Below are 19,680 nucleotides of genomic sequence, written 5' to 3'. Positions count from 1 at the left end.
GTGGGCAGTGGGCAACTGTGGCAAATGAGACACAGCCCCATCTTCGAGGAGCCCGGAGTGGGAGAGGAGGGGACAGTGATCACAGCTAATAGGATGGGAAATGGCGGTGGCAAGCGCTGAGCAAGAGGCATTGGCCATAGATGAGAAAGACAGGCCCACATCTCAGCTCTCTTCCTCCTCACCCTGTAGACTTGAGCATGTCACCTAACATTTTTGGGCCTCAACAGACTTACTTGTAAAAATGGCAGTAACAATTCCTACTCGGTAGCATGACCCCGAGGTGCTCCAAAGTCATTCTTCTAGTTATGGTTCTGGTCTCACTACAGAGAGCCCGCCCATACCAGCTCATGTTAAAGGGAGATGCTGTGAGGCAATGGTGAGGCTTTGAGGAGCCAGCAGATGGGCAGGAACAAGAGCTTCGGGGATGAGCCACGAGGAACAAGGCCTCTTGCCCCCAGTTCACCTTCTCCCTCATCTCCCATCTCCTCTCCTCCTAATCACAGAGCCCCAGAATGGTTGCTGTCTTGCATCTGTGTTGCCATTTGGCTAAAGTGCATGGCCCCACATGGAACTGTTTCCGGTTCCCTTCATTCCCACTCCAGAAGACAGAGATCCTACTGGTCTAGTTGATTCTTTAACACCAGGAGCAATCAGTCCCACATTGCTGGCCAGCCAGTGGAAGGGCACCCTTGCCCTCAGGAATCTGCTCCTAGTCCAGTAAATGAGGCTGAAGGCAGGGATGCCGCATGACCTGGTGTCAGCAGCAGGGGTTGTGGGTGGGTACAGATGTTTCCAGAAGGTTGCGTGGTCAAGGCAGGCAGCTCCAAACATGTCTGATATGGAAGGCCCTCAGAGGTTCATTCCCTTCCCTGTGTTAAAGGCATGGACAGCATGTCAGAAGAGCACAAGTGTGGTGGCTGCTTCTGCCTTGGGCCGAGGCCTGGGTGGGGGTGGGAATGGCACTGCAGGTGGAGGGAGCAAATAGCGTGGAAAAGGCGCTGTGGTATAAAGCACCAGACTGGGACCACAGGTGGTGCTTTCAGCGTGGCCAGGGGCGGGGTGGGGGGGGGTGGTTTCCAGAGGCAGATGCCTGGACTTTATCCTATAGGGACTGGCAGATGGATGGGGCTGGTCCCCTAGAGAAGACCCTGCGGGCCAGCATGCAGGAATCAGAAGGGGGCAAGAGGGAGATGGAGAGAGAAACAGGGTTAGACCTGATGAAGACCTCTGAGCCAGGTCAAGAGCGGTGGGAATGGAGGGAAGGACGGGGGAGAGGCTGGGGGACGGAGCCAGAAGCCTGGGATGTGGGAGGTGAAGAGTGATGGAGGAGGGGGGCTCCCACATTTCTGACTTGGGATCTGGGTGGATGGTGTGGTCATTCCCGGAGGTGGGCAGCACAGGTCGAGGAGTGGGCTGGAGAGCTGAGGCATTCTGGGAGGTCTTGTGGCCCCTGAGGGGCAGCCTGGGGAGGGGCAGGGGGCCATGTGGACAGACACTGGAGACCGTCCTGGGAGTTGAGGGTTTACAGCTGGAGGACAGGGATTAATAGTGCCTAAAGGACGGGGAGACCATCATAAGGGGTTTAAGCTGCCCCGACGGGGATGAAACAGGCAGCTACCTGGGAGGGGAGAGGGCCAGGAGTGAGACAGATGGCCCAGCTGGGTGGGACACTGGCAGGCGTGGGAGCTACGGGCACCACGGCAGAGGGCCAGCCCCTCTCACCCTCACTCACCGGTCCTACCTAAGGAAAGCCCTAGGCTACTTTAGGGCCTGCCACCACTTTCCTGGAGGACCTAGGGCTCACCTCTGTCTTTTTCTGAGGAGGAGTAAAGAATCAGTGGAGAAACTGTTTCTGAAACCCACAGTCCTCATGTCCCTGCACTGAAGACCTGTCTATTGAGCTCTGGGCCCTAAGAACAGCCAAGTTAGAGGCTGCAGCGACTCAAACACCCACTCACCCGCAGAGAAGCTCAGAGCAAGCCCACTGAAGCTTGGGAGTTCTTAAGGGGTGCAGGGAGAGGGAGAGACTGTCCAGGCCATCCGGGAGTCCTTGGTCCTATTGGAGGCTGTGGGCTTCCCCAGAGCAGAGGTGCAAGCTGCTGGTCTCCCCAGTAATTTCCACATTGGGATCTCATGGGGGGGAAGGAGGGGTCGGGTGCAGGCTGGCTTCCTAAACTGGCACAGGGGATAACTCTCTAGACCCAGCCGCTGGGAGCCCATCCATTTCACCAGCCCTGGGGGTGGGGGTGGGGGACGCGGTGCATAAACCAGCATTAATATTGAACGACTGCCACTCTGTTTACTTTTACAAGCCCCAACTTCCCATAAATCCAAGTCAAAATCAATCATCTTTTATGGAAGATATTAATGGCAATTCCATTATTTAAATCCAATCAATTTTTTTTTTTTTTTGGTTCCTTTGTGTTGAAGCCAAGTAGTTTGGAGGGTGCTTTTGACCACGCAATGGAAAACAAAGTCAAATGACCTTGCTCACATCTCACTACTATGGTAAGATAACTGCTTAGGGAAAAGGTTTCAGTTTCTCTCCATTTATCCTCCAGAGTAGGAAGGCTTTAATTCCAGGGGCCTAGGAAAAATAAAAATTCTTCTCTTAGACTCCTTGCGCCCTGTCTGAGCACTGTCAGGGACACTCAGCATCACCGCTTTTTAAACTCAGGCTTAGCTGTGATCTACGGCCTTCCAATCAAATTTTATTTATTTAATTTTTTTTTTTTTTTTTTAAACCATGAACCCAACTCTTCCAGGAATTGGCTTCAATGGCCCACAAAAAAGCTAATGCTTAGCAGAAATAAGTGGGGGTTCCTACTTCCCAGAAGTAAAGAGGCACAAAATGAAGACAGAGACCTAGTGAGTGGCTCAGGAGACCCACAGCCCACCAGAAAGGCCCACGGGCCACGTGGGCCACATGGGCTGCATTCACGTCCTAGCCCATGGTGGCTTCCCCCCAGGCAGATGCTCACTGAAGAGAGAATGAACGGGTGAGGATGTGAAACTCCTGATTCCACCTAAACACTGGAGGGAAGTAGGATACAACTAAGAGATCTAGTTTTTCAAACCCCAACGTGGGACCTGGAGGGAAGGACAATCCTCCTGATATCTGCCTGCAAGGCCTCCTTTCTTCCAACTGACTGCCCACTGTTTCGGGACTTCACGCAGGATGTCACCTCCTACACGGAGCTCCCCCAGCTCCCTGGCCAGACTGTATCCTTGCACGGCTCACTGTGGGATGCTCATCCACTCACACGCCATCTCCCCCACCCGCCTCGGCACCCCTGGGGGCCACCTCAGTGCTGCCCGCAGGAGGGGCTCTGCCACCACCAAGGCCCCCGCGGGGGGAGCCTCATCTCCAGCGTTAATGTGAAACCTGGTCTCTTGGAGGCTTTAGTGGCGAAGGATTCAACAGGGCAGGTTTCCGAGAATGCTTCAGTGTGGCAGGAGGTATGAAGGACTGTGACTCACCCGGCTTTTGGAGGCAGCTGGGGACTAGCTGTTCTCCATTTCCATTCAAAACAAAACCAGGGAAAATGGGCTTAAATTGCAGCAAGGGAGATTTAGGTCAGATAGAAGAAAAGCCTGCAGGAGCCACCGGAACGGGGACTCTGGGAGCTGATGGAATTTCCTTCCCGGGAGACCTCTGGGAGCAGGCTCTAGTGCCAGGTCGATCCATCCCCAGGGCGCCGTGCAGGAAGAGGCCAAGGACAGTGCGCCCGGGGGTCCTGGGCTCCTCCTCCGCTGCACATCACCCTGCAGCCCCCAGCACCTCCTCACTGAGACCAGGAGGACAAACGACATGTGAACACACGCGGAACAGCATCATTTCTTGGGGGCTGCCGGGAAGATGTGGTTTCTGTTACAGCCCACGGACAAGCCATGCTCTCTGCCTCATGACAAAAGCCGATTTCTCTCACTCCTTTGACTGCCAGGGCTGAAAACTCCCCCTCCCTCCCTCCCTCCCTAAATGATAGTTTTCTTTTCTGTCAATCTATCCACAACTGGGTAGGCATGGAAAATCCTGTTCTAGTGACTTGAGGAGCTGGCCTGGCAGCGGGAGCATCCCCAGCCCCCTGGGAGCAGCACGGTGGGGTCTCAGACTGCCACGAGGGACAGGAAGTGCAAGCCCCAGGAACAGGGCCCTGAACACAGGTGGATGGGTCCCCCTCTTTTTTGGGGTAAGCAAGTGGTGGATGTTGTCCCATTAGTCACCAGAAACCCCGGGCGATTCCAATGGCAGGCCAAGGCCAGAGGCACCGCCAAGCCTGGAGGCAAATCTGTGACCCACCTGTAACAAACACATGGAACTTTCTAGATCTGGTTTCAGGGAGGCAGCAGTGCCTGCGTCATTTCCTGCTCCTACACTCGTCGGTCCCTCTCCTGCTTTGGATTCCCCTCGTCTCCTTACATGCGTCCCTGTAAGTTACCTTCTGTCCTTCCTGGAACTGGGTGAGGTGAGAATGGAATAGAAGCCCCCTGCTTTTCTCTGGCAGGGGCTCCCAGCTCAGGCCTCTGAGGAGAGAGGGTCAGAGACCCCTTCCCCACCCACAGGTGCCGGGTCAGCGCCCCCCCGTTCTGGGAATCCCACGGTGGAGTCAGCGCCCCCGGTTCTGCCAAGAGCTGTCCAAGCCCTGAAAGAGGCTCGTGGGTTCACAGCTTCTGTGTGCTGATTGGGACCGGGGTCAGAGGGGACTGGCGGGGGGAGGAGGTGGCGTCACCGTGTCCAGGACAGTGGCCGTGCCACCCTGGTCTGCTCTCCTCGGTCTGTGAGACTCGGCCCCTTGAAGAACGACACGCTGAGGTCATTGATCAAAGGCAAGAGATGCCCCGGAAGTGGCATATTTCCCACTTTCTGGAAGCAAAGGAATTCAGAAAGGGGTCAGGGGATGTGTTTTTGTCAGTGTGGGGGGCCCAGCCAGTAGGACAGAACCAGCACCACCCATGAGGAAATTCTGTTCAAAGGTGATGGAGAGTTCTGGTTCTTTCAGGCTATTTTAGGACACAGCAAGGTGACCCCTTTCTCCTGGCCTTTGTATCTGCCAGTCTTGACCCCCCACACTGTCCACAGTAGGAGAGGTCAGAAGGCTAAAAGGGGCCTCCTCTTGAGCTGGTGACCACAGTTATTGAGAAATCTGCATGCCTGGGAACCACTATGGCTTTCTCTACCACCCAGCCTGGCCCTGGAGGTTTGTGCAACATTCCAGATGTGTGACAATTACAGGGCTTAGCATCCAGGAACTTTACCCTGTTCCTTGAAGCTCCCAACTCAGAGGAGCTCTGGTAGTCTGAGAAGTGTCATTAAGACCTTTCATGACTCCAGGCCTTAGGGGAGCCCATTGTATGGGTGCTGATGATGTGCCTCTACCTAGAAGAAGCTAACCTCATCCTAAAGATCAACCCGCATGGCCCGGGTTCACTTCATTTGGGCAAAAACTCCTTCCTCAGGATAGAGCTCACAGTGGGAGTGTGGACAGAAGGCTGCAATGTCTTCCTGAAAAGGAAAATTGCACCAGGCCTATGAGAAGAAGGGAAATTCAGATACAGTGTCCTGAAGACATGCCGTCCTGCTCCCCTTCTGAAGTGCCCTTGGTTTGGCCTTCACTGCCAAGCCTAACCATACCATTAGCCAGGCAGCTGGCCCAGCGAGGCTGTGGTCTGACGCCTCTACGGAACACCTCCGAGGCCCCCTCCTTGGTGAGGAAGATGGGAGAGGGGAACAGAGGCCCCGGGGCTCCCGGTTCAGCTGGGAGGGCGTAGGTCACATGCCCAGACGCATGCCGGGAGGTCGAAGCTCCTAGGAGGGGAGAGGGAGAGCTCTCCCGTCAAACTGACCTGAATCCCGGCCCAGCGCTTTCTGATCTTGGCTGAGGCCATGGGCAAAACGTTCATTTCTCTGAACCCCAGCATGCTGCTCTGCACGGGGGGATTATAATAGCACCCCCACGCGCACATGGCTCTTGGGAGGATTCAAGGAGAACGTGCATGTTTGTCGTTCAGCATACTCCTTGGCACCATCACTCAGTATTGTTACTCTGGGCATGAACTCCTGCCTGAGCCCAGATGAAGGGTGATGCCTTTGGTCAGGGGCGAGGCGGGAGGCCGCCGAGAGGCTCTAACTGCGGGCCGTGCTGACGCCGGAGGCGGGATGGAGCCACACCACTGTGGCAGCCCCAGCCCTTGCCAAGCCTCCTAAATGGATTATTATTTATTGGCGGCTTATCCCATCTCTCAGGTTATGAATTATTTACCAGATACTGACTTCATAATTGTTAATGACATCTGCCCCAAGGACATGCTGACATACCTTTTGAAGCCACAGTGCTAATTGTGGGGAGTCCCAGAAGCCCCCATGTGGCCACATCCAGAGTGTCACTCCTAGGGACAGAGCCTGACTGGCCCTTGGGAATCAAACATAAACCCAACCCCACATGACACGGATAAAGAGACTGAGATCCAAAGGGGGGCGAGGACAGGCTTCCAGGTCCCAGAGGCAGACCTGGGTGGGTCAACCCCAGTGTCTCTGGTGGTCATTTCTCCACTGTCTGGGTGTAGGCTGCTGGGGCAGTTGTGGGCTGAGCACGAGGTTAGGTCCTCTCTTCAGGAGGTCACGGGTACATGGGTGGGGAATGAAATGGGTCTGTGATGGGTGCTGAGAGATTCCCTCCCACCCCTGTGCCCAAAGTGAGCAGGAGGGGTCCCAGGATGCTTTGGAGAGCACTGTCCACAGAGAATCAGGATGTAACTCTGGGGCAGCTTGGGGTCCCTGTGGGCTAAGGAGGGCCACCTCCCTGGGAACAGAAGTCCCCTGCTGATTAACTGCATTCAGCAATGAAGAGCTGCAGGATGACTGACATGGTGGTGGGGGAGGGTTGGTGATGGGCACACCAATACCTTCCTGCCAAAGTACATTTGGTCCTGAAGAGAGTATGATGACTCAGATGGACTTCTAGCCCCTGAGAATAATTAATAATAGCAAATCTTTGTAGAGGACTATGTTTCTGGCACTATTCTAGGTGCTGTGTTATATTAACTCACTTAATCCTTACAACCACCGTATGATGTAGATATTATTATAATCTCTATTTTTCAGATGAAGAAACTGAAGCAAAGGGAGATTCAATAATATGCTAGAGGTTGCACAGCAGGTAAGGGGCAGGGCTGGGATTAGGACCAGGCAGTCTGGGTCCCCCATCTGTGCTCTTGACCATTATGCCACATTGCTTACTAGAAATGTTTCCCAAATGAATGAATGCAATGCTGTGAGACCCCTTTGGACATGGGGCACACCTTTCTAAATGTGGCTTGAATGGGAAATTGAGCTTAGTGAGACCCTGGTTTCCAGTAGGATCCAGGGAGGCCCATTTCCTCCTGGATTGTGGAGTGTGGACTGTGCCCGGAACAGCAGGAAGAAGAGCTCTAGCCTGGGGTGTGTGGTATCCCCAGGGGACAGTGGCCTTGCAAGGACAAGGTCAGTACACCGCCCTCACTCCCCTAAGGTGGGCGCCGTGAGCTGTGGCTGGCCCTTGAGCGCACAGGTGAGACAGGATGAACGCCCCCCACACATGCCCCTCGCTCATCCTATAAACACTCGAGAGTGTTCTTTGTGCCAGGCTTTGGGGAGGGACCCAGTGACTGATACACAGCCCCTGCCCTCAGGGCACTGCCCACTGTCTCCCAGGGCAGAACAGACAAGAGCCGGGTGCCAGGTGCGAGGGTCCCCTGATAGAAAGGGAGCAGAGGGGCTGAAGGACTCAGGAGCAAACAAGCATAACTATAGGCCATGTGAGTCGGCTTTTTCTATCATCAGTTCCTTTTCAGGGCTTATTCTGTGCTCAGCTCGGCAGAGAGCTCGCCTGCCACCCCCCAGCCCAAGAGCTCACAATGGTTGGGGGATGAGCCTCCAGCACACTGGGCCGCGAAAGGACCACACTTGGCCCGAGAAGATGCAAATGGCTGCCAGGGAGAGGAGCAGCATCAGGAAATCCGAGAAGATTCCCATGAGTGGGTGGGAGGCTGGGAGCTCTTTGCCAGGAGATGGGTGGGGATGGGTGAGGCTTTTCCGGGATATTCAGGCTTGCAGGACAAGTGCCCAGAGGTGTGATGCACCCAGGCAGCGTCTGTGAGGAGCACAAGGGCCTGTCTGCATGGGGAACAGAGGCTGTGCGTGTGAAAACATTGAGGGGGCATCACAGGAGGTGAGTTAGGCTAGCTGGTGCGGGGTCTGACTGACCTTATCTGATTCACAAAGTCAGGAGTGCGTACCCCTGTGCAAGACAGCAGAGCACTTTGAGAGCATTTCCGAAGGCCTTGAACCGGTGCTAAATAAATAATCATACTGCTTATTCTGGGATGGAGAGGCAGGATGCCTCCCTACGTGCTAATGGGAGGGCGAGGCTCTCTGCCTGCCTGGCTGAGGCTGCATCGCGCACGAGGGTGAGCGCAGATCTAAGAGACCCCGGATAGACCCTCTCTGTGTCCTGACTTTCATTTCCCACTTAGAGCACCTGCCTGCCTACCTGGAGAAGGAGGGCCGGGTTAATTGTTACCTCCTGTGCTGTTACTAGGTTACTTTGTAAAAGTGGAAATATGCTTTTAATGATTTTTTTTTGTTGTTGCTTCCTTATGAACCAGATGCTTTTATCTAAATGAGTTGCTACAAATCAAAAAAACGAAGAACAAAAAAAACAAAACAAAACTGAAAAACCCAACCCATGAGGGTTGCTAGGCTGTGTCTGCCATAGGCAGGCAAACCGTCACTCTGAGAGTGAGGGGTAAGCCCCCTACTCTTTCAGCACCCAGCTCACTTACAGGTCAGAGGGGGAAATGTACCGGCAGGTATAATTAGGATGCCTCCAAGTGGCCTGGGTGAGAGGACCCAGGGAGGCAGTGGAGTGGTCTCTGGCTGGTGACAGTGATTCTGTCGCCTCTTCAAGTTGGTGTTGGTGGATGACAGCATAGGTCTGCTAACCCATAGTCTTTAGGCCTCCTGGGTCACGGTGGGTGGGAGGAAGGACAGTTTTCTTTTCTTTTTTTTTTTTTTAATTTACCATCTTTTTTTTTTAAGATTTTATTTATTTATTCATGAGAGACAGAGGGAGAGAGAGAGAGAGAGAAGCAGAGGGAGAAGCAGGCTCCCAAGGAGCAGGGAGCCCGATGCGGGACTTGATCCCAGGACCCTGGGATCATGACCTAAGCCAAAGGCAGACGCTCAACCATCTGAGCCACCCAGGCGCCCGGAAGGACAGTTTTCTTTCTGGGTTACTTTTGGAGGACACTGAGGCCCAGAGGATGGTCACTCAGTGCTGGCCTTGACACATAATAGGTGCTCAACTATCGTTTGTGGAAGACAGGCTGGTACATGATTGATATTTGCTCTTTCGGTTTTGGTCTAAGGAGCGGCAGTTGGCACGGAGGCAGGACCTCTGGATTAGGACCAGGACAAAGGACTCTAGTTCCCCTTCTGCTCTAACTGGCTGTGTGAGCTTGGGCAAGACACTGGCCTTCTCTGGGCCTCAGCTTGCTGCTTGGTGTAATAAGTGACAACAGTAATTCCTCTCTGTCTACCTCCTTGGGTCTCCCTCATGACCAAGCAGAGGGAACTGTGTGAAAACGCTTTGCAAATGAAAAGCACTAGGGCATGGGTGGAGGTAAAAGAAGTCCTATAACCTTAGCCTGGGATATTCTAATAAATTGGTGTTGGGGCAGTGGCTTCCCAGAGCATACGCTGCCAGAGAGTCTCTGTTTTGGGGTCAGAGAATGCATCGGAAGCTTGGCTGTGAGAGGGCTCTGTGAGCCTGCAGCTATGTCTCCATTATCCAGGGGCATGGCTTTCGGAGGCTTAGCGTGGCATTCAATGCCCACCATGAGCACGACTTAGTTACCTTTGTTGCTGCATTTCCCAACCCATAGGTCTCCCATAGTAACTAGGTGCTGAGCTCTCCTGTCTTTTTATATCTTGAGACTTTTTGCACAAGCTCTTCCCATTGCCTGAACATTCCCTGAGTGTGTGCACACACACATACACACACACATACAAACTTTATTTCCAGTTTAAAGCCACCTCTTCTTGGAAGCCTGTAGTTTTGATCGAACTAAGTTAGTGGCTGAGTACTCTCATCCCCTCAAATGGAATCTCTGGGTCAGGGATTTGGTCTCATATGGTCACTGTCATATCCCCACTGCCTAGAATGATGCATGGCATAGTAGGGGTTCAAGAAATATTTGTTGAGAGAATGAGTTGTTCTTCCATAGCACTTTGTATAAATTCCTATTGTTGCATTTATCACATCTTATTATAAGAATGTATTCACTCTCTGGTCTCCCCACTGGGCTGCCAGCTCCCTGAGGACAGGGCTTTTGTCTGATCTCTCTGGACGCTGGCCCTAGAACAATATGCAATGTGGCCGCCAGTAAGTGCTTGAAGGGATACAGGAACAAATGTTGGAATGCCCTTCATTTTACCACGTACAGGCTGTTATGTCTGCACGGTCATGCCGCGTGTGCACACAAGAGGGAGGGTGAGAGAGAGAGAAAGCTAGAGAGAAAGAGAGAATTTACGGTTGAAGACAGAAGCTTAAAAGTTCTTTTGAGTGACCTGTGAATACATGAGATGATCAAGAAGGGACAGAAACACAGTAGTTTAGGAGCATCCTGGCACGGACACTGGACAGATGTATGCATGGTGCTTTCCCTGAGCAGGGCTCTGGTGGTGGGGCCATTACTAGCCTACTTGGTATTTCTGTCCTAGTGAGGTTTCTGTGCACACTAAAATTGTGTGCAAATTAGCGTACCTCCCTCTGAGAACTCATAGTGCACAGCAGAGCTTGCAAGGTGCAGGCTGGGTCAGTCCCTACACCCCCTGGGCCAGGTGCCCTCCTGTAGGGCACAAAAACGACTGTTCCCAGCAGCTCTGGCCACTAGGGCACATTCAAGGTAAGGAAGGAGACAGGTCGCTTGGAAAATCAAACTTGGCCACAAAAATAAACTCCGAGGTTTGCAGATGAGCTATTTCTAGCCCAGGTGCCAAATGAAGTTTTACAGCTAGAGTGAACCGCCGTGTGCACCCCACCCCAGCCCTGTTAACTAATGGGAACTGCACCATGTTTGCTGTTCCCGAACAACTTTGCTTCCAGAAAGGGGGAAAGATGCCACTTCCGGGGCATCTCTTGCCTTTGATCGATGACCTCAGCATGTCGTTCATCAAGGGGCCGAGTCTCGCAGACCGAGGGGAGCAGACCAGGGTGGCACGGCCACTGTCCTGGACACGGTGACACCCCCAACCCCCGCCAGTCCCCTCTCTGCCCCAGTCCCAATCAGCACACAGGCGCTGCAAACCCACGGAGCCTTGTTCGGGGCCTTGGACAGCTCTCGACAGAACGGCGGGCGCTGACCTCATTGTGGGATTCCTAGAACGGGGGGCGCTGACCCGGCACCTGTGGGTGGGAAAGGAGTCTCTGACCCTCTCTCCTCAGAGGCCTGAGCTGGAAGCCCCTGCCAGAGAAAAGCAGGGGGCTTCTATTCCATTCTCACCTCATCCAGTTCCAGGAAGGACAGAAGGTAACTTACAGGGACGCATGTAAGGAGACAAGGTAAATCCAAAGCAGGAGAGGGACCGACGAGTGTAGGAGCAGAAAATGGCACAGGCACTGCTGCCTCCCTGAAACCAGATCTAGAAAGTTCCGTATGTATGTTACAGGTGGGTCACGGATTTGCCTCTCGGCTTGGCGGTGCCTCTGACCATGGCCTCCCATTGGAATCGCCCGGGGAGCCTCACAAAAATACTAACACCTGGGTCCCATCCCAAGAGATTTCGATCTAACTGATCTGGTGTTATCTAGCCTGGACATCAGAATTTTTAAAAAATGTCCCCAGGTGATTTGAATGTGCAGCCAGAGCTGAGAGCCACTGTTGTGACTTGGAAGAGGCAAACAAGAAGCTGATGTTACCACAGGATTCGATATGAGCTACTATGACAAGGCTGGGGAGAAGAGTATGTCTGCGCTGAAATCAGGGGCACTCCCCCCAAGGAGCCCAGCAGCAGGACCACAGGAACAGGAGAAATATTAACCACCACAAAATCCTGAATGTGAGCACATCGGTGCGACTGAGAGAAGGTCTGCAGCCCGTAGAGCTCGCGGGAAAGCATTCTGGGGGTGGGGCGAGAGGAATGGGGTCGACAGCGTGACGACCAAAGTACCCAGGCTTTCAGATGGTGAGATCCAAGGGTGGGTTAGATTTTAGAATATCTGAAAGAGGGAAGAAATGACCTATTATCCAGGAACGTCATTTTGCTGAACCTCCATAACTTCCATGTCAATTGAAGGCTTAGAGTCCAGGAATTTGGTAACACCTGTGAGTTGAGAGCAGTGTTAAGGCTTTAAAGCACACCGACGCCTATCCTCACAAGAACAGTTCAGTTAGAAGGTCTGGGGGTACAACCAGGCGCCTGTAGGTTTTAAAGCTCTCCGGGTGATTCCAGCGTTCACCGAGTGCTGACATTGCTGGCCCAGGAAGACCTGCCAGTGTTTTCCCGGGAACTAGGAAGGTCAGGGGTTGCCCTCAGCGAAAGCAGACGGGATGGGGACTCAGCAGCCCTACGGGGCTCGCGCAGAGTTAGTGCGGAGTTGGGACGAGAGCCCAGTGGCTGCTTCCCAGTCCGGGGGCCTGTCCATCCACTGCCTGTGAGGTCACTCTGTCCTGTGGCCCTGTGACCTCGGAACTAAGATCATCTGATCTCACGATGCGGAGACAAGAGGACAGTCCCTGTCTTTAAGGAGCTCATGGTCCAGGAAGGAAGGTGAGCAGTGCAGCCCAGGGAGGGGCGAGTGGCAAGGTCCCCAAAGGCTGCAGAGCATGAGGCGCTTTATGTGGCCAGGCCGAGTCTGGGATGCAAATCAGACAGGTCGTGACTGATTCTCTGGAGAGGCAGTCGAGACCTTCGGACAGAATGAAGCCCCGGGGACAGGTGAAGCAGAGGGAGTAGAGGGACCGCCGAGAGAAAGGAAAGCAGAGGAGTATCTTCTAGCACCAACACCTTCACTTACAGAGAGGAGGACGAAGAGGGGCCACAAAGATGGAGGGACATGGCCCACCAAGCCAAGGGAGAGAGAGGGGGGCTCGCGGTCTCCTCGAAGCAAGCAGGGAGGTCACTTGCTGACCCTCAGGTGGACAGGGCGGGCGGAAGTCTTGGCGATGATGAGAAAGGTGGGACCCTGCGGAAGGGTCTGTGCGCGGGTGTTGGCATGGTTCTACGGCCTCCTCCGCGGGCTGAGTGCCCCGATGCCCAGTGGAGGTGGGGGCTGCCAAGGTACCCAGGGTGGGGCCGGGAGAGGAAGCAAGGATGAAGGACAAGCAGGTGACAGAGTGGATGTGTTGGGGAAGGCAGCACTGAGAAGTCTGCCCACAGGTCTGTCTTTGGGTGGGAGCCATGGAAGCCAAAGAGATGGATGAGAAAGAGGAGGAGGAGGGAATGGAGCAAGGCTGCTGAGAGTGAGGGAGCACGGGGAGGGGGGAGTGCGGGTCGGCAAGGGCACCTTCGGAATGGCTTTGCTGGTGAAGCTGCCGAGAGTGTGGAAGTCCGGGGCACGGCACGGTTGTGTTATTGTTTGCAGCGTTCTCTAATGGAAGGGTTCCAAGTTCCATTAGCTCTGGAGGCATCTGCAATGTCCTCTCAGGATGCAGGGCATGCAGGGGGACAAGGGGCCTGGGTGGGCCGTGCTGGGGCAGGGATGGAGGTGGGGGAGGCTGCAGAGGGGCACTCCTCAGCACTGATGGGGACCCGTGTTTGCCTTTCACCACCTCCAAAGTCTAGGTGTCTATTACTGTCATTCTTGGCTCAGCCTTGGGTCCTGCACAAACCAGGTCCTCAGCTCTACCTCCCCTGAGCTCCACCCCTGCCAGGCTCCCACACTGCAGTGCAGGGATCAGGTTTCGCTCCTGCTAACTGGTCCTGGCACCACACTCTCCGTCACTGAGAAGCCCAGTGCAGCCTTCCCTGCTTTGCATCTGAGCAGGCCCCACTTTACAGCAGGATGCACATAGCCCAGTGATCTGGCCCAGTTTCCATAGGAAAGTGATAGCTTCTTCCACTGGTCACCAGGGGACAGGCTGGGCTGTGGAGACTTCCTTTCTTCTTGGGAATCAGTGGAGGGAAAACACGACCTGGCAGCAGGCCACGTGCTACGGTGTTCCCAGGAACAGTTGCAACCGTGTGTGTGGGGAGGTGCTCCCTGAGAGCCCTAGCAGGTGCTGTGCGGGTGTGGTGAAGGGGATATGGAGATGAGTCAGATGGGATTCCCATCCCCCAGAACTGGCCAGGTGGTAGGGAAGACTGACGTGAGTTCGCAGCGGTGACACCAGTCCAGGGGTGGATCTATCAGGTATCCTATCAAAGTCCCTCCCTATCCTAAAATATATGCTTCTTGAAGCCTGGGATAAATAAGAGCCATGTGCTACCGTGTCAGAAGATCCCTAAAGGCTGTCAAACCCATTCCCCTGGGTCTCTAGATGTCCTTCACCCCCGCCACACGCATAGTGTCTAAGACTGGAGGGCTTCTCCTTGGAAAGCTGACTTCTGTGAAGAGCATGCCTTAGGCTCAGACACTCACCTCCACATCTGCCCCCTCTAGGAGCTGGGAATGCTACCATCACGAGATCCAAAAGGCCACTGTCACCAGATCCGTCTAGTTTTCCGATTCTCTTCCTCTCGCCCAACAGTCACAGAAGCAAACATTACCCAGGGCTTCGGATGACTAACCAGGACGGCTGTCCCGTGGCTCAGTGGTGCCATTAGATGCGTGCCAACGGCCCACCAGCTCCCAAGGCTGGAAACCCAACTGCCCCTACTGGCCGTCGCCATTGGGCTGCTCAGTGGGCAGGCTGGATGCCCAGTGAACGTTTCTTCCAGTTGGGCAGCTGATCCAGGCCCAGCCTGGAGCTTCCGCCTACTTCTTCCTGACAATCAAGACTACCGGCAATTTGGAATCCTAGAGCTGCAGAATCCTGGGGAGCATCCATCTCCAGGCTCCCCTACTTCTACAGGCACAGTCCAGGTCTGCTGGGTGGGTGTTCAAGCAATCTTACCAATTCTTTTCATCAGATTTCTGCCTTTACAAGTAGGCCATGCTCCCCCTCAACTCTCCTGGCTACCTGGTCTTTATAATCTAGGTTTGAAAATCCTGAACCAAAATTTGAGGCCAGACCTCTATACATTTAATCCAAGGAAATAATCAAATCACTATGCAAAGATATATATGCAAAAATGTTTGTTGTGTTATTATTTGCAGGAGTGAAATTTAAAAATATGCTAATGTCCACGATTAGGGCACTGGGTAAGTAAATTGTGTAGATTATTATATCCAGATGTTATGGAGAGTTTAAAGATGCTATAGATTTGTACTTACTGATATAAAAAATGTATACGTGACATATCGTGAAGTCAAAGGAACGCATTGCTAAGCCATACATACAGTGTGATCCCATGCGTGTGCGTGTGTGCACATATTCATGTACACTTTATGTATGTGCATAGAAAGTCTGGAAAGGGACACTAAATGGATGACTGTAAGTAATTTCTATAATTTTAGGTACTATCTTTTAAAATATTTTTACAATGAACAAATAGCCTTTTACTGATATTGACTACTACTACTTTAATAACAAGAAAAGTTAAATTACCAAAGATGCATTACAGTTTTTGAGGCACTTAAAGGTCACCTGGCAGCTGGCCGCCCCCAGGTTCCCCCTCCTGTGGAACCAGAAGAGCTACCACAACGCTCATAGATTAATTCCAGGAAGATTGGGGTCCGGTGGCTTTGCTAGCTTCTAATCCCATATCTGTGTAAAAATCTCCCTAACCAAAAGGCGGAGAGGACCAGCTATGTACTTCCTCAGTGCCCCTGGAAAATCAGTGTTAGAGAAGATAGCTCTCAGTGCCCAGGTCGGATGCTTTTCTTATATGCAGGAGAGCTGAGCAGAGACGTACCTTTCGATGTCCGTCTCTGGCGAGCTCAGGATTTGTCCCCAGGATGCAAAAACCTCGATGGCCACCAACACTTAGCACAGTGTGAGCATCACCAGGAGGCCAGACCGTCTAGAAAGAGAAGGAAAAGGTTGGGGGTGGGGTGGGAAAAGGTATCATCTTCTGCAGAAAATCTCTTTGGAATTCCAGTATCTTAGACAGTACCCACCCTAAGTGGACGATTGTCCCTGTGTTGAATTTCTGAGTGTGGACCCTCTCAAATGGGGTGTGCCCAAACGCTGCCATAGGCACTCTCAGGCGAGGGGGGCCAAGTGGGCCGCAGAGAACCCCAAGGGGCAGACCCTAGATGTCCCTCCCCTGCCCGCCAAACACACAAAGCCCTAATCCCCACAGCACAGCCACAAGCAGTGGGTAAGGGAGAATAATGGCATTGCCTTCCATCTGATTCAAACCAAGAGACTCCAAAGATGGGGAAAAATATGAAATTTAGGTCTTTAATCTAATGCTGAAAAGAGAACAGGACACAAACTCTAGAATTACAAAAACAAATCATTACTTCTTTTAGATAATGGGCAAGAAGACCTTGAGGAGGCAAAGATGGGTTCCCTGGAGAGAATTCATTTTTTTTTTTTTAAATATAGATTTAATACCTAGTAGAAAGAGCCTATCTGTTATGGTGAGGCAGGGCTATTCCCAGTTCCCTCTTTCAAATGTAATATATGTGAAAACCGTCTTCACGACAAGGAATGGCAAAAATGCACGGCTGTCATTACCTGGGAATCAATATATTTTTCTAAACTGAATATATCATTATCAATTGATTTTCCTGTTTCCTCGTAGCACTCCAGAGTCCTGGATAGCAGGGGAAAGCTTTAATGTGATATGAGGGATTTGGACAGGTAAATAAGTTATTGTAAACTAATTCCACCTTGCGACAAGCTTCTCTGCAACAACGCAACGGGTCTTTCTCAGAGCCTCTTTCAACCCAAGCTTTTCCAGCTACCACTGACAGAGACACACGCGAGCCATATCAAATAGCCATTTTCAAGCTGAAGGTGGCAAAAATATTATTTTTCCCAAGGAGAGAGCATTCCCTTTACGATTAAGAAATAACCTCTGTGGGGAAGCGAAGTAAGCCAAGGTCACCATTTAATTTTGACACAGAGCCAAAGTCGTGAGTACATCTCCTCTACCAAGCTGACGTGAAGCATGTGGATAAATCGATCGCTTTGGCCACAAAGTATCAACAGTACTGGTGATAATAAATGATCGATGTATTTCTGGGAAAGATCCTTGGCAGATATGTGTTGGTGAAGAGAGAGGTCTGGGAGACAGCGGTCAGATTGTTTTTAGATCCTTGAGAATTTTATTCATTCATTTACTCATTTATTCATTCCATAAATATTTGTTGAGTGTCTGCTGTGTGTCAGGCAATGTTCTAGGCACTGGGGATACATAAGTGAACCAAACAGAAAGAAAAATAGAATTCCTGCCCTAAGGGAGCTCATCTTCTAGTGGAGGGAAACATAGAATAAACAATAAGCTTAAGAAATAAGTACAAATTATACAGTATATTAGAAGGTAGGCAGTGCTATGTATTAGAGAAGACAGAGCAGCAGATGAGCATCAGGGGACTGAGTTTACGTGAAGGGGATGAGGGAGTGGGCTGTGCGTGAATCTGGGCTTGAGTGTTTGGCAGTGAGAAGAGCCAGTGCAAATGTCCTGGGGGGTGGAAGGAGCATACCTGTCATGTTCCTGGGCCAGCAAGGAGCCCGCTGTGGCTGGAGAATCTAGTACGGACAGGGAGAGTCTAGTAGGACATTCAGCTGGAGAGGTGAGTAGATCGCGTAGGGCCTTGCACGCCGCTGTAAAGCCTACTAACTGAGAGCCCAAGATCCTGGCCACTTGGCCTTAGGTAGAGCTCTCATTCTCTTGAGACAGAACTCCCAGGTCTGTCAGCTTAATCTGCTTGCCATCCCTTCCACCCAGATGGCTCAGCGCTCTAGGCTGTGCGAGATGAACAAGGCACAGGCCAGGCTGGGGCTTGGAGGGGCAGTGGAAGGAAGTGAGCCCCCAGGGCTGCCCAGCTTGTTCTGATGACATTGGTCTTGTCTTTCCTCCTCTGTGGTCCCCAAAGGCCACTTCTAGAAGAGGTAACTGAACCCAAGTCCTGAACAAAAATACACTGCATGCGAGGTTGAGCTCTTTGGGACTTTTCCCTGGCGTGCTTATGGAGAGATCCTGACATGAGCCGACGCATTAGACATTACAGGTTGTGCTAGGTGTCTTGCCCAGGTCTGCCTTCCATGCTTTTGTCCCCAGGGGGCTCACCTGATCTGCACAGAGGGCATCACTGGACCTCGGAGACCCTGAGACTCCTGGTTATGTGCAGCCAGCGCAGACACCAGCAGGAGACTGGGGACTGGCGTGGGATTGGGTGTATCCACCCCTACTTGCCTCCCTCCTTACAGTGGCTTCACAGGCTGGCCATAACCCTCCACTGCAGGCCATGGGTGCGGCTGGCATGCGGTAGGCCCCACAGAGCGTCCTCTCTGCGCCCCGGCTTCCATCTGGAAGCTGCCCCACCCGTTGTGGGCCGGGGACGGCCCTGGCGTGGTCTCTGCAGCCCGCGCCTACATCTTATGAACAGCCCTGTCCGACTCTCTTCCAACCACACATTTCAACCTGCCGATTTCCTGTTAAGATCCTAGAGGGTACAGTCTTGGGGGCAGTGGAGAGCAGGGCTTGGGAATTAGGGATCAGGCGGAATCCTAACACTGCCCCTAGTTTTGTGACATGGGTTAAGGTATTTAATGTCTATGAACCTTCCTTTCTCACTCTTGGAACTAGAGAAACGGATGCATAATTAGCAGCAGCAGGATCACTGTCTCAGCATTTACACCACCTACTATACCGCCCAGGGCAAGGAGCACCTCCTGGCTGACATCTTTGCCCACCCCAACCAGAAACTCCTCCCTCGAGGGGTTTCTAGCTGTTCTCAGCTCCTATTTGGCATCGGTTGATGTCTCAGGGATTTCACTTATTTCCTCTTGCACTTCTGTCCACCCAACCTCTACTCCTTGCAGTCAAATCCCAGGCATCCGAAGAACAGACATTATCTTAATATTTGAATCTCTGGCCCAGAGCACCCATCAAGAATGAACCCAAGAAACGACAGGGAGACAGGTATGGTTTTCCATCTCCAGGTGAGGCAAAAGCACTATAGGCAGGCTTGACTTTGACATTTGTGGTCAAACTGACCCTTTCTCTTCCACTCATTTCATCATCAAAGGGCAGCTTCCAGGGTCAAGGAAAATAAAAATAAAAAGCCAAGGGATGAGGGGCTTTTTACATTCATTTAAAAAACACAGTGGGTAGTTAGTCAATGCGTGTGAAAGAGGTCTTACATTGTCCCCACCTTGTCAAGGCACTTAAGACATGCTAATTGAGTTTGGCAGAGCATAAAAGGCCAATATGAAATTCCCTCCAATGGGGTCTTTGGGTTAAATAACTGCCGAATGATGGGAGATCTTTAAAATTAAACCTAAAGAAATGTTTGAGACCATTCTCACTCTAAGTCTATAAATAAAGATGGCTCCTGACATGCACTAAATTGATAGCCAAGAGAATTACAAATAAGGGCCCCAGGATTTTTTTTTTTTACTTCCCTATGAAAGATACCAATTTTT

At 52.2% G+C, this 19,680-nt stretch overlaps 1 protein-coding gene across 4 annotated transcripts in view; it reads right to left on the bottom strand.

Annotated features, from left to right (window-relative positions):
• The window catches only part of KLHL29 (kelch like family member 29), a 304,257-nt gene that overhangs the window by 207,158 nt on the left and 77,419 nt on the right, over nt 1-19,680 (bottom strand). For 2 of the 4 annotated variants that reach the window (XM_027623488.2, XM_027623489.2), the window contains exon 2: nt 15,995-16,102. The exons of 1 other annotated variant lie outside the window; for it this stretch is intronic. The gene's annotated coding sequence lies outside the window, so the exon portion shown is untranslated. Of the gene's footprint in view, nt 1-15,994; nt 16,103-19,680 lie in introns of those variants that run through there. One more of the 4 variants, XR_003524852.2, reaches the window with a different exon arrangement.

Source organism: Zalophus californianus, chromosome 8 (assembly GCF_009762305.2).
Source record: "Zalophus californianus isolate mZalCal1 chromosome 8, mZalCal1.pri.v2, whole genome shotgun sequence".
NCBI classification, from domain to species: domain Eukaryota; kingdom Metazoa; phylum Chordata; class Mammalia; order Carnivora; family Otariidae; genus Zalophus; species Zalophus californianus.
Note: the sequence above shows the minus strand (reverse complement) of the source record. Positions and strands in the feature narration are given on the sequence as shown.